Source organism: Lactuca saligna, chromosome 9 (assembly GCF_052625555.1).
Source record: "Lactuca saligna cultivar CGN05327 chromosome 9, ASM5262555v1, whole genome shotgun sequence".
NCBI classification, from domain to species: Eukaryota; Viridiplantae; Streptophyta; class Magnoliopsida; order Asterales; family Asteraceae; genus Lactuca; species Lactuca saligna.
The window spans coordinates 116,480,530-116,494,835 of record NC_136425.1 but is presented as its reverse complement, the minus strand read 5'-3'; positions in this window follow the sequence as shown (position 1 = coordinate 116,494,835).

Below are 14,306 nucleotides of genomic sequence, written 5' to 3'. Positions count from 1 at the left end.
AGGGCTTGATTGAGTTTAGGGAGGGTTTAAGGGCTTAAAACCCCTTTAAATGTGAGTTTACGGCCTAGACACCTTCAATGGCCGTAAACTCATATACAATGCTTCAAGTTATAGTTTAAGGCATTCTAAGTCCATTCCATAAAGTCATTTAGCCATGTCTAAGGTCCATTTGAGGTTTGCAAGGGTTTTGTTGCTCTAAAAACCCCATTTACTTGAGTTTACGGCCTAGTACTATTCTAGGGCCGTAAACTCATAAAATGGTCCTAATCAAATGTTCAAACTCAAATTCTAAATCTAGAGAGGTTGTACAACAAGTTATGGAAGGTACCTCAAAGATTTGGAGCCTTAAATTGATAATTTGGACCCTTAACTTTGGATTTAGGAGAGAGGTTAGAGAGAGGAAGAAAAAGCTTCAAATGGGTGCTTAAACATGTTTATATAGGTCCAAAAACTTGGACACGGTGGAATTCTACCCGATACTGACCTTAAACGGGGCTTTTGGTCGCACCCGATTAAGTTGTCGTTACGCGATATGGTCGAAACTATAATTTTTCAAATTACTAGTTCGGGACGTTTTCACATATTTCCAACATGTTTTGATACTTACCAAGTCAAAATAAAGGTTTTGACTTAATTAACCTAATTCAGGACGAATTTGGAACAATTCGTTTAAGACGAGTTTTGACGGAACGGTTACGGCGAGGAAGCAAAGTTTCGGGTTGTTACATTATCCGCCCGTTAGAGGGAATTTCGTCCCGAAATTTAAGAATTTAGATACAAAATTATGGACAAAAGGGGGGTGTGGATGTGTCTGCTGTATGGGGTCTTCGCGTTCCCATGTGAATTCAGGTTCTCGCTTGGAACCTTTACTAACGGGACGTGGCTCGGTTTCAAACGCTTGATTACTTGGTCTATGATCTTAGTTTGCTCGTCCAGGGGTTTAGGTATATTAAGGTTCTTGGTCACACTAGAATGGATTTCTGTGGTTTTATCAGGCAAGTATTCATTAAGGACAGAGGTGCAAGGTATGGGATGAACGCTGCTAATTACTGAAGGTATTTCAGAGCTGAAAACTAAGGAATGAATCTGAAAGGGAATCTAAAAGGGTCTAATGTACCACAGACTAAGTTTTCCATACCTTATCAAGCTTACTATCGGTGTCTTTAACTCCTTGTTTCTCGCTGATCATATGGACTAGGAATACTTGACACTTCTTTCGCATGAACTTTCGCATTTTGACACATTGAACGAAGCGAAGGTTTGGGCTAAATTCGTCACCATGAATTATGAGGGTCTGATCAGAAGGAAGATTGAGACAAACGGTTTTCTATAACGAGATGTATCAACACAGTCGGGCTCAATCGATACATAAATGAAGATAACATCAAAGCTCTCACTGAAACTGACATCAGGTTAATGAAGAAACGAATGATTACTCAAGGTAAGGACACAATGTAGAGATATGTTGTTTATGCACTCGTTCTCACTGATAATTATCTTGACGATCATTGATTTGGTTATTAGACGAGGACTATGTCTAACAAAATAAATGAATGAATGGTTAATAAAATTTTCTTAACACCGAATTCGAAAAGGATGCGAGGACAAGGATTGTCGAAAAGAAATATACCCGCGACGTTGGAGGGATCAGCGAATGTCTCCTCCTGCTTCAAAGTTAAGACCATCCCGGCATTGTTGACATTGTTGGGGGTTGTTGCTTTTGGGCAGTTTCTCTTGAAATGCCCAATTTCTCCACAACTATAGCAGACTTGCTTGATACTTGATTCAGAAGTTTGTTCGAGGTGTTGGACTAGTGTCCTGCAACTTCTAGCAAGATGACCTTTCTTGCCACAACGTTTGCAAATCATCTTGTGATATGGGCCAGGAATATAATGATGATAACTACACCTGCTGCACCAAGGGAGATTACCAACATACCCAGTGACAGGTTCTTGAGCCTTAGACGAAATAACAGGAGTATTGGTAGCTGGAACTATAGGAACAGTGGTAGGATTGGTAGCAACTTGGACTGCCACATTTTTGAGCTTCTTGGAGGGTCCTTGGGAACTCTGACCTTTCTGCTTTTTACTCTTATCGTTTTCATTTTTATGCTCCTGAACATTTTCATGGTTTTGGGGATAGGGGTTATATCCTGAACCAATAGACTTGTTAGGGTTCAAGATCGTCATTACAGCCGTCACTGCAGCAGAAATAGCCAGCTGGAACATCACAGGGTTGAAGCGAGATGAGGGTTGCGACGGAGGGCTGTTGTTTCTTGAGCTGGATTCTTCCTTCGAAGACATTTCGATCTAAAGTGATTAGGAAAAAGAGGATGGTAAGTCCTCTACATTAAATTAAGAGATATGAAATAAGGGATATCTCTTTAAGACTAACATACAATTTTATTAAGCAATAAAACAGGATTAAATTATCAGGACTGATAAATTATCGTTAAAGAAATGATCGAGGGCAACGTTTGAATAAGGAATTTCTACTACAAGGTTGGATTCAGAAATACTCCCATAGTATTTCACGATTCACCGCAACGACGACTCGTTGTCTTGCGGTATTTGGGTAAGTTTTAGGTATGCCGTATTCTACAGTCACTCCCAAGCACATGTTGGCCGTGTCTCGAATGAATATAGTTGATCAGGCTATATTGATCCTAGACACAACTACATAACTGCCTAGATTTAACTGCAGCATACAACACCCATTTACTTATGTTCTGTTCTATTTATAGATACGATTCTCGATGGCTAGGATACTTGTATACTTTTTGAAAATACTTATATTTGAGGTACTTTTAGTTCAGAGCACTTAGGCCCCTTAATGCTTATAGTCTTATACCATGTAACGTTTGGTATACTTAGTTCACTATAAACAAGGGCTCTGATACCAATCTGTCAAACCCCGAAAACCGAAGGCGGAAACATTTCCGGGGCGGACTCCACGTTGAGTATCATAACCAATGTACATAGTAAGCGAAGTAAAACACAAACATAAATATTACATAGATTTCATTACATCAGTTGAAAAGTAAAGTAGTACAAGTTTTCATAGATACATAGTTTCAACAAAAGAGAGACGAATCTTCTACGGATTCCGTCTTCACCAAAAGAGATCATTGGGTACCTATCTAAAGCGGACCTGAGAATACAAGCAGTTTGAAAATCAGCATAAAGCTGGTGAGTTCATAAGATGTTTGCTTTGTGAAAATGTACGAGTTTCCTTTAGTTTACCGAAAAGTTATTATCCAAGAAAATCCTATATTTTCTTAAAAGAGAAGTTTGATCGATTGTTAGGTTACGCGGTTCTGGTTGTTTATCTATGATCTCAGGAAAGTCCCATACTTTCCTTATTGTATATTATCAATTGTAAAAGATGTAATGTTATTCAGTTTGTTACTATTTCTAGTTATATAAGTGTTACCCAGGAAAGCCCCATGCTTTCCTGCATGTTGGTTTCTAATGTGAACAATGTTAAAGATGTAAAAGATGTAAGTGTGATTAAGTAATGTTATGTTTTCCCCAGGAAAGTCCCGTACTTTCCTAAGAGTAATTGTTAGTTATTGAACTTCGATATACTGATTTATTTCCTTTCGTACCTATTGTATTAACTAGGTATTCTGAAAGTCTAATGATATCATCTCGGAATATACTTAGATACATATCTTCATATTCGTGTTCTTATTCTTAATCATATTCTTGTACTTATTTGTGTTCGTATTCGTGTTCGTTACTGTATTCGTTTTCTTATTCCTATTCCTATTACTATTCGTATTCGTATTCGTATTCGCAGTCATATTTGCAGTCGTATTCGTATTTGTAGTCGCATTCCTATCCCTAATCCTACTCCTAATACTATTCGCAGTCGTATTCGTATTCGCAGTCGTATTCGTATTCGTTCTGTTCCTAATTATATTTTCGTTATCCATTCTGTTCCTAGTTATAAATGTGTTATTCGTTCTGTTTTCTAGTTGTAGTTTCATTATTCGTTCTGTTTCTAATTATAGTTTCGTTATCCATTCTGTTCCTAGTTATAAATGTGTTATTCGTTCTGTTTTCTAGTTGTAGTTTCATTATTCGTTCTGTTTCTAATTATAGTTTCGTATTCGTTCTAATCCTAGTTATAGCTTCGTATTCGTATTCATATTCGTAATTAGTTATAATTGGAAATTAGTATAAGTTATTCTTAGATTATGAAACATAGTTTAGATTAGAACATTTTATCGAGAAATCTATGATTAGTTTGAAAGCTAAATTCGTAATTTGAACTATTTGATAAACACAGTTATTGATATTAGAACATACAGAATGAAAACAATTAAACTGAAAATAATGAGTTTGAGTAAAAGATTTCCTTGTACTTTTGCTTGTATTCCCCCCTGAAAACAGTGAAAACAGTTGAAAAAGTGTAGGGGTATGAACTCACCGGACGCAGAAAGTGTCGAATGGGATGCTAAACATCGAACCGAGGCTTGAATACGAGCGAGGTTCCTATGTAATATTAAATAATACACAATATATATCTAATTAGATTTAAATAACTAAATAGATACACTTGAACAATCTAAGACGTGAAAACACTCCAAAATGGTCGTTTGAAGTGACCCGGGTGACGTTTTAGGACATGAATGGCTAGGACTTAGAGTTTATTCTTCAAAGGTAAACTCTTAGGGAGTGTTTACGGCCGTAAACTCATGGTAGGTGTTTTTATTAGATAAATGGCCTTAAATCAAATAATGGGTGTTGCTAGGTTTGGCTTTTGGACATTTGAAAGGGATTAAATCATTATATGGATTAATAGAAGAGTTTATGGCAGTAAACTAAGAGTTTACGGCCGTAAACTCTCACCCACATCCAAGTAAATTAATTTGAAGGCCAAGGACTAATCACAAGTGATTCAACTAATTTTTACAAGGCTTAGGGTGAGTTTAGGGCTTCAAATGGCATACAACTATGAGTTTACGGCCCAGGAGCATATGCTCTGGCCGTAAACTCTCAATTAGAGGGTTTATGATGTGTTTAAGGCTTCTAAACTATTTTTGGTTGGTTCCCTAATTTATTCCAAGGCTTTTGGTGGTGTTGGATGGCATTCTAACACCTTAGAAGTGATTTTATACCCATGTTTGAGGAGTTTACGGCCCAAGCATATGCCTTGGCTGTAAACTCATATAAACCTTTCAAAATTGATGTTTAATGAGTTCCAAGTCCATTACATAATTTCTAAAAATCATAACTAGGGCTTGATTGAGTTTAGGGAGGGTTTAAGGGCTTAAAACCCCTTTAAATGTGAGTTTACGGCCTAGGCACCTTCAATGGCCGTAAACTCATATACAATGCTTCAAGTTATAGTTTAAGGCATTCTAAGTCCATTCCATAAAGTCATTTAGCCATGTCTAAGGTCCATTTGAGGTTTGCAAGGGTTTTGTTGCTCTAAAAACCCCATTTACTTGAGTTTACGGCCTAGTACTATTCTAGGGCCGTAAACTCATAATAATGGTCCTAATCAAATGTTCAAACTCGAATTCTAAAGCTAGAGAGGTTGTACAACACGTTATGGAAGGTACCTCAAAGATTTGGAGCCTTAAATTGATAATTTGGACCCTTAACTTTGGATTTAGGAGAGAGGTTAGAGAGAGGAAGAAAAAGCTTCAAATGGGTGCTTAAACACGTTTATATAGGTCCAAAAACTTGGACACGGTGGAATTCTACCCGATACTGACCTTAAACGGGGCTTTTGGTCGCACCCGATTAAGTTGTCGTTACGCGATATGGTCGAAACTATAATTTTTCAAATTACTAGTTCGGGACGTTTTCACATATTTCCAACATGTTTTGATACTTACCAAGTCAAAATAAAGGTTTTGACTAAATTAACCTAATTCAGGACGAATTCGGAACAATTCGTTTAAGATGAGTTTTGACGGAACGGTTACGACGAGGAAGCAAAGTTTCGGGTTGTTACACCACTCTAGTCCTAATATGAATACCTAGTCTACTAACATGCGTATCATATCTTATCATATCTCATAACTCATATTGTAAGAGTATTTTGGGGATTTTACCGTTCGGGCGCTGGCTGATTGTACACACTTCTTCTTCTTTGGTTGTTTCAAAAATCACTTATCAAATTTTATTGATTTATTAATTAAAATTTTTCTCAAATCCCCGGTTTGAGTTCAGTTACGCCTGAAGGTGTACCCGAATCCCTCAAACCAAGGCTCTGATACCAACTTGTAACGACGTAAATTTTAAAACCAATTTTTCATTTTTGCAAACATCAAAACCTCGATTAATATTTTAAATTCAAACGTAAACAATATTGTCACAACCGAATACATCACAAAGATCATAAAGATAGTTTTCCCCGATAATGTGTACGATCACGCCGGTGCCTTCCCACGGTCCTCGCTAGTACCTGAAACACATAACACAACAACTGTAAGCATAATTGCTTAGTGAGTTCCCCAAAATACAACCTACGCACATACGCCTTTCCAGGCCCTGACCTTCCGGTCCATGTGTCTCAGGGGACTTCCGTCCTGACTGGGTAAACTTTCCGATCCTACCCACATCGACCTTATGGTCCATATTGCAATGCCTTCCGGCCCATAACATATTCGCCTTCCGGCCCATAACATAATGCCTTCCGGCCCATATCAAGTATATCATACATGGCACATATAACGATTAACTTATCACACATAATGCATATATCTCATATCATATTCGATCTTCTGGTCACACAGTCAAACCCTACCGGGTACAGTATAGTGAGAAGACTCACCTCGTATATATCGATAACTCGTGAATCCTGGAAATCACTCGTGCTCGATCCCCCGAGCTATAATCCTCCTATAACATCATATATCTCTAATTAATACTTTTACCACTAAGGTTGACTACCCCTATCAAGTCAACACTGGTCAACTCTGGTGAACGGTCAACGGTCAACTTTGACCGGAATCGGCGAGTGCACTAGAGCAACTCGGCGAGTCTAAACGTTTTCACCAACTCTCTAGGATTCTCTTTTGACACGTTGAGTACTCCCGTGACTCGACGAGTTCCACCTGGCATGAATCGCTCGCCGAGTCGCAAGGACAACTCGGCGAGTTCCAGCTCGACTCAATCCACCTATCAACCCTCTCTAACTCTCCATGACTCACTGAGTCAACCATAACTCGGCAGGACCACTCACTGAGTGGTTAAGTACAATCTTTATGCTACTCGCCAAGTCTGTTCTTCAGACTCGGCGAGTCCATGCCATGCATCAACTCAATCTCGCTTCTGAGGTCAGATCCACGCCATCCACTCATATATCTGGCCCTCCTAAGCTCATTCATCACGTAAAGTCACAGTCTTGGCTACCATGCAACACCTACAAGGCTCTTTTTGGAGAAATGACCTCTAAGATGGCAACTCTAGTCTCCAACCCAAAAAGGAAGGACATAAAGCATAGCATTAGGGACTTTCTTAACTTGCTAAGGTCCAGATCTAGGTGCCATATCCCCATGGGACCTCTCACACTTCAATTACAAAGCAAACAAGGCAAGAAGAAACCCTAGATTTGACCATATCAACAAAAACACGGAACTAAGCCCTGAATGATACCTCAGGAAGCTTTCCCTGGCGAAATAGAAGTAGATCCAAACTCCCCAACTCTTCTAGCTTGGCTTTCCCCTTCCTTTCTTGCAAATACACACAAATTTGGTGAACAATGGCCTCTTATCTCACTCACAGGAAGCCTTAGCTGCTTTGGTGCTCTCAAGGTCAAGGTAGCCGCAATGAAGGGCCATAAGGTCCTTTAAATGGGGCTTAGGACCGGGAAATTAGGGTTTCATTAAACAGCGCGGACTCGCCGAGTCCATTCCTTGGACTCGCCGAGTCCAGGTGCAAACCCGCGTCCAGAACCGCGATCCTACTCGGCGAGTTTGAGCTCAAACTCGCCGAGTCCCCTCACAAAACACCAAAACTATACGAATAAAAGATACCTGGAAATCCGGGCTGTTACAATTAGTGATATCTTGAGAATACAAGTTGTTTGAAAAAGTGTCAACACCAAGGTTGGTGAGTTCATAAGCCTTTGTTTTGTATTGATAAAAGCCTCTCTCTTGTAAATGTAATGTTTGTTCCAGAAAAATCCGATATTTTCCTTAAAATGTGTAATGTAGTCTTATATCCAAAGACCGAAATGTATAAGTAACCTTTCTTACTTAAGAAAATAATGTAAGCTTAAATCGACATAAACACGTTTGATTTCAATGAAATTTCCGTAAATTCCTATGTTTTATTTAATACTTTCTGTGAGTTATTATAACCATGCTATGACCTGGTTAGCCTGAAACGACGTTCTTCAGGCGTCGGAAATGTTATGACATTTGTTACCCCATACCTGCCGGTTTAACTGTTGTATGCAGTTAAGGTGTGGGTTTATCAAACCCAATATAGATCTATATAGAACTATCACGCTCTCCCTCCAGGAGACTCTGGTTACAATACAAGACTTATTGGTAAATGTGAAGCGAATGTCTCACAAAGTCATTAACGAATTTACATGTAATGTAATGAAAATCCCTTTTGTATAAATGTACCCTTTTTTTATAAGTGTGTTATGTAATGTATCATAAACTATACCTATTATAGTTCATCAAAATAAGGGTAGTAGTGGTAATGTACGTAAACTATATTTAACATAGTTTATTCAAATGTTTGTATGTAATGGATGTACTTTGATTATAACAATTTGTTACCAAAATATTCCATATATATATATATATATATATATATATATATATATATATATATATATATATATATATATATATATTAAAATCCATTTATTAACTGATGCATGCCTATATACTAAGACAAAATGTCATTTATTTGCAATAACATATATTCACATAAAGATATACACCTTGCTCGACATATTACAAGGTGAAATGAAATTGTTTGCATTTTTTTTTCTGTTATTAACATTTTCTATTACTGTTCTTAGAAAATTTGTAGAAAATTCATAACAGGTCTAGATCAGAATCCGTAAATTCTGGGAGTTAGGAAAATGAGTCTAATTTGTTCATAAAATTTCCCATGATTTTTAGTGACCTCCAACTTAGGTGAAAACATCCATAAACACAGACTGGTCCAACCGTTGATGGTTGTAGAAATCGGGATTAATCGGCGATTAATCGTGGATTAATCGCTTGGCGTTCTCCAACCGTCGATGATTAGAGCATTAATTGGAAATTTAAGATTAACTGGGTTTGGCGGGATTAGTTAGCCTTGGCGGGATTAACCGGTCAACAAAAGTCAACCAAAGTCAAAAAAATTGAAAAAAGTCAAAAAGTCAAAAAGTCGAAAAAAAAAGTCTAAAAATTTTAAAATTTTCAAAAAACCAACTTACTTTTTTTACTCCAAAATTTTCAAATTTTCAAAATTTCAAATATTATACCAAAATGCTCATATTTTTGTATTTCCAAATTTCCAAATTACAATTTTTCTTATTTTTTAATTTTAAAGTACTTGTTTTTTCTTAAGATATATTAATATTTAATTAATTTTAATATTTTATTAATAATTTAGGGTCGCCGATTAATCTTCAAGACCGATTAATCCCTTAACACCAATCGACCGTCAAGCTAGCATCAAACGCTTTTTACAACCTTGATATATATATATATATATATATATATATATATATATATATATATATATATATATATATATATATATATATATATCAAAATCCAATTATTAACTGATGCATGTCTATATACCAAGAAAAAATGTCATTTATTTGCAATAACATATATTCACATAAAGATATACACCTTGCTCGACATATTACAAGGTGAAATGAAATTGTTAGCATATTTTTCTGTTATTAACATTTTATATTACTGTTCTTAGAAAATCTATAGAAAATTCATAACATGTCCAAATCAGAATCTGTAAATTGTGGGAGTTAGGAAAATGAGTCTAGTTTGTTCATAAATTTTCCCATGATTTTTAGTGACCTCCAACTTAGGTGAAAATTTCCATAAACACAGACTGGTCCGGATTGGTTCTTGGAATGATAGGCAGTTTTGTAAAAATCACCATAAATTGTAGAAAAATCGTATGGATATTTTCAAGTAGCCATTATAAGGCTAAGATCTTGAACTACTTGCACCTTGTACAGTTTTGAAAACAAAAATGTTTTAGTTGACCAAAACAGTCCGTGACTGGAGTCCAACTTTTCTGATGAAAGCTGTTAGAAGCATTAAGTTGTGTTCTTGGTGGTTTAACTTGTATTCTCCCTTTAAAACTTAAGAATATATGAAAATGTAGGGGTATGAACTCACCTTAAATGGTTTCAGTAGATGAGTGTTGGAGATGAGAAATGTTCAACTCAAGAACACTTGAAGATGCCTAGAAGATTTTCGAGAATTTAACACCAAAGTGATGGAATTTGTGTAAGCAATCTATGACTGGAGTAGAATGAAGTGTAATTATCACAAGGCGGATGAATTATACTTACCAAGAGTGTACTAAAGCTTGATGATCAACCTTGGAATCTCAAAATTTATGGAGAAAGTTAGAGAGAAAAGTTGAGTTTGATCTTTGGTGAAATGAGAGCAAGTGAGTGAGAATGAGGAGAGAGGATGAGTGTCCAGCTCTAAGAACGTGGGAATAGCTTGTGAGAGCGGGAAAAAGTATAAGGATGTGACAAGGTATGGTGGGGAGGTGTGTGGGTTAGTCATGGAGTGGGTGTGGTGGTTGCTTGTGTCATAAATTAAAGATAAGTCAACACTCCACCTTAATTACTCCAACCACTAAATCTTGGATAAGATTTGCATTAAAAACGTGATTAATTAAGACATATGGTCTTAATATGTTAAAATAAAGTTTTGGGTGAAAATCCCGCGTTAAAATCATTAAAAACGGGCCTAAAATGGAAAACTAGTCGAAAACCGGGTGGAAAAAGGTTTCTTGCGAGACCTCTTGGTCCTGGGCCAAGGTTCGGTCCTTAATGCTGCTGGGACCAAAGGAGAAATGGAGCGAAGATGGAATGAAGCGAAGGCGAAGGGTTCGGTCCAATAGGGAGGGTTCGGCTCGCAGACTGCTTCGGGTACGACTCTTAGCAGGTTCGGTCCCTAGAGGGACCTTCGGTTTCGGGTCATGTTCTCAGTTCGGTCCTCAACAGTGTTCGGTTCTCAGTAGGGGTTTTGGTTCCTAGGTGCTTTTGGTCCAAGAGGGTTTGGCCCTAAGAGGCTTTGGCCCTGTAAAGGGGTTTCGGGTCTTTTAGGGTATTTTACCCGTTCTAACCCCGTTTTAAGCGATTTTTGACCCGGTTAAGGGTCGGGATGACCCGAATGATTACGAAAATTACGGGAACCTTTGTGAGAGATTTGGGAGAGATTTCACATACTTGGAGAGATTTGGGAGAGGTTTCGTTTGTGACATTTTTGAGTGTTCGGCTTTGCAACGCAAGGTCCGTAGACCCCGTTAAGCCTTGTTTTAGTGTCCTACACACTCCCGATGAGTGTGCAATAGTGTTTTATCGTTTGGTTCATTTTTAGCACTATTAAGGCTAAGGAAATTTAAACATATGGATTTTCCAAATGATGTTTTCTCATTAGAATAGTGAATTGTACAGTAATTTCATAACGTGAACCCTAATATACAAGGGTTAATTGAGTCATCCGGTTTGACTTGGTGACTTTGTTTGACTTTGACTTGACCCGAAATTGACTATTGTCACATCATCCCCCTGTTAGAGGGAATTTCGTCCCGAAATTTACATTCTGACTGAGACTTCAAGAGTTTGGGAAGTGATGTGGGTATTTTTGTGTCATTTGATCTTCGCGTTCCCAGGTGAACTCAGGTCCCTGTTTAGCGTTCCAACGGACCTTCACGATTGGAATACGACTTTGTTTCGTTCTTTTGATCTATCGATCCATGATCTCAATTGGTTCTTCCATGAAATAGAGACTCTCATTTACTTCAATTTTGTCGAGGGGTATGACGAGAGTCTTGTCAGATAGGCACTTTTTCAAGTTTGACACGTGGAAGGTAGGGTGTATGTTATTAAGTTCTTGTGGTAGTCGGAGTTTGTATGCCACGGGACCAATTCTGACAAGGATTTCAAATGGTCTGATGTACCTTGGGTTTAGTTTCCCATGTTTACCGAAACGTATCATTCCTTTCCAAGGGGAAACTTTCAGTAGTACCCGATCTTCGACCTAGAATTCCAAGGGTTTGCGTCGTTTATCCGCGTGACTCTTTTGCCAATCTCGGGATGCCTTCAGTCTTTCCCAAATTTGAACAATCTTTTCTGTGGTCTCCCTTATGATTTCAGGACCAGTGAGGGTGATATTAGGGACTTTCTCCCTAGCTAGCTGAGTGTCCCCCACTTCTGCCCAGCACAAGGGTGATCGGCACTTGCGACCATAAAGAGATTTGAATGGGGCGACTTTGATGCTTGTGTGATAGCTGTTATTGTAGGAGAATTCAATAAGAGGTAAATGGGTATCCCATGCCTTACCAAAGTCTATCACATAGGCTCTCAACATGTCTTCTAATGTCTGTATGGTTCGCTTGCTCTGCCCATCGGTTTGGTGATGGTAGGTCGTACTCATGTCTAGCCTAGTTCCCAGAGATTTCTGTAGGGACTGCCAAAACCGCGAGGTGAATCTACTATCTCGGTCGGAGATAATGGATATTGGTACACCATGCAGTCACACAATCTCCTTGATGTACGTCATGGTTAACTTCTCCATCTTGTCGGTTTCCTTTATTGGCAGGAAGTGCACAGACTTGGTCAATCTGTGTACGATTACCCATATGGTGTCAAGCCCACCCGATGTCTTAGGAAACTTGGTTACGAAGTCCATGGTTATCCGTTCCCACTTCCACTCAGGTATATCCGACTGTTGTAGTAGTCCTGATGGCTTCTGGTATTCTACCTTGACCTTGGTGCAAGTCAGATACTTGCCCACATAGGCAGCAATCTCAGCTTTTATGTTCGGCCACCAGTACAAATTCTTGAGTTCTAGATACATCTTATCCAAACCTGGATGGATGGAATATCGTGTCTTGTGTGCTTCGTTCATGACAACGTCTCGGAACCCACCGAACTTCGGTGTCCAGATCCGGTTCATAAGGTAGCGAGCTCCGTCTTCCTTGACTTCTAGGTTTTTATCCATCCCTCAATGCCTCACCTGTCACGTTTTCTGGTTTCAAGGCTTCAAGTTGAGCTTCCTTGATTTGTGTGAACAGGTGTGAATGGATTGTCATTGTTAATGACTTCACCCGGTGACCCGAATATTCCTTTCTGCTTAGGGCATCGGCTACAACATTGGCCTTGCCCGGATGATAGCGGATTTCGCACTCGTAGTCATTTAGTAGCTCTACCCATTTTCTTTGTTGCATGTTGACCTATTTTTGATTGAGGATATGCTGAAGAATTTTGTGATCGGTGAAGATAGTGCACTTTGTGCCATAGAGGTAGTGTCTCTAGATCTTTAAGGCGAACACTACTGCTCCCAATTCGAGGTTGTGGGTGGTATAATTAACTTCGTGGGTCTTAAGTTTCCTTGACGCGTAAGCGATAACCTTCCCTCTCTGCATGAGCACGCATTCGAGACCTTGATTTGAAGCATCACAATACACCACGAAGTCATCAGTTCCTTCTGGAAGAGACAAGATTGGCGCGCTGCGTAGGGCTTGTTTTAACGTTTGGAAGGCGGCTTCTTGTTTATCTTCCAACTTGAACACCACAACCTTCTGAGTCAAATTGGTAAGGGGTTTAGGAATCTTGGAGAAGTTCTGTATGAACCTTCAGTAGTAGCCTGCGAGTCCTAAAAATTTTCGGTTTTTTGTTGGTGTTGTAGGTGCTAACCAGTTTTCGATCGCCTTGATTTTTGAGGGATCCACGTGTATCCCTTTCTTGCTAACCACGTGGCCAAGGAATCCCACTTCTCGAAGCCAAAATTCACACTTTGAAAACTTAGCATAAAGCTTCTCGGCTCTTAGAGTCTCCAGTACTAGTCGCAGGTGTTGGCTGTGCTCTTCTTCGCTTCTCGAATAGACCAAGATATCGTCGATGAACACGATCACAAATTTATCTAGGAAGGGTTGACACACTCGGATCATAAAATCCATGAACACCGTAGGCGCGTTTGTTAATCCGAATGGCATCACTACAAACTCGTAGTGTCCATAGCAAGTTCTAAATGCTGTCTTGGGGATATCTTCTTCTTGAACTTGTAGTTGATGATAACCCGACCTCAAGTAGATTTTTGAAAAGTAGCTTGCTCC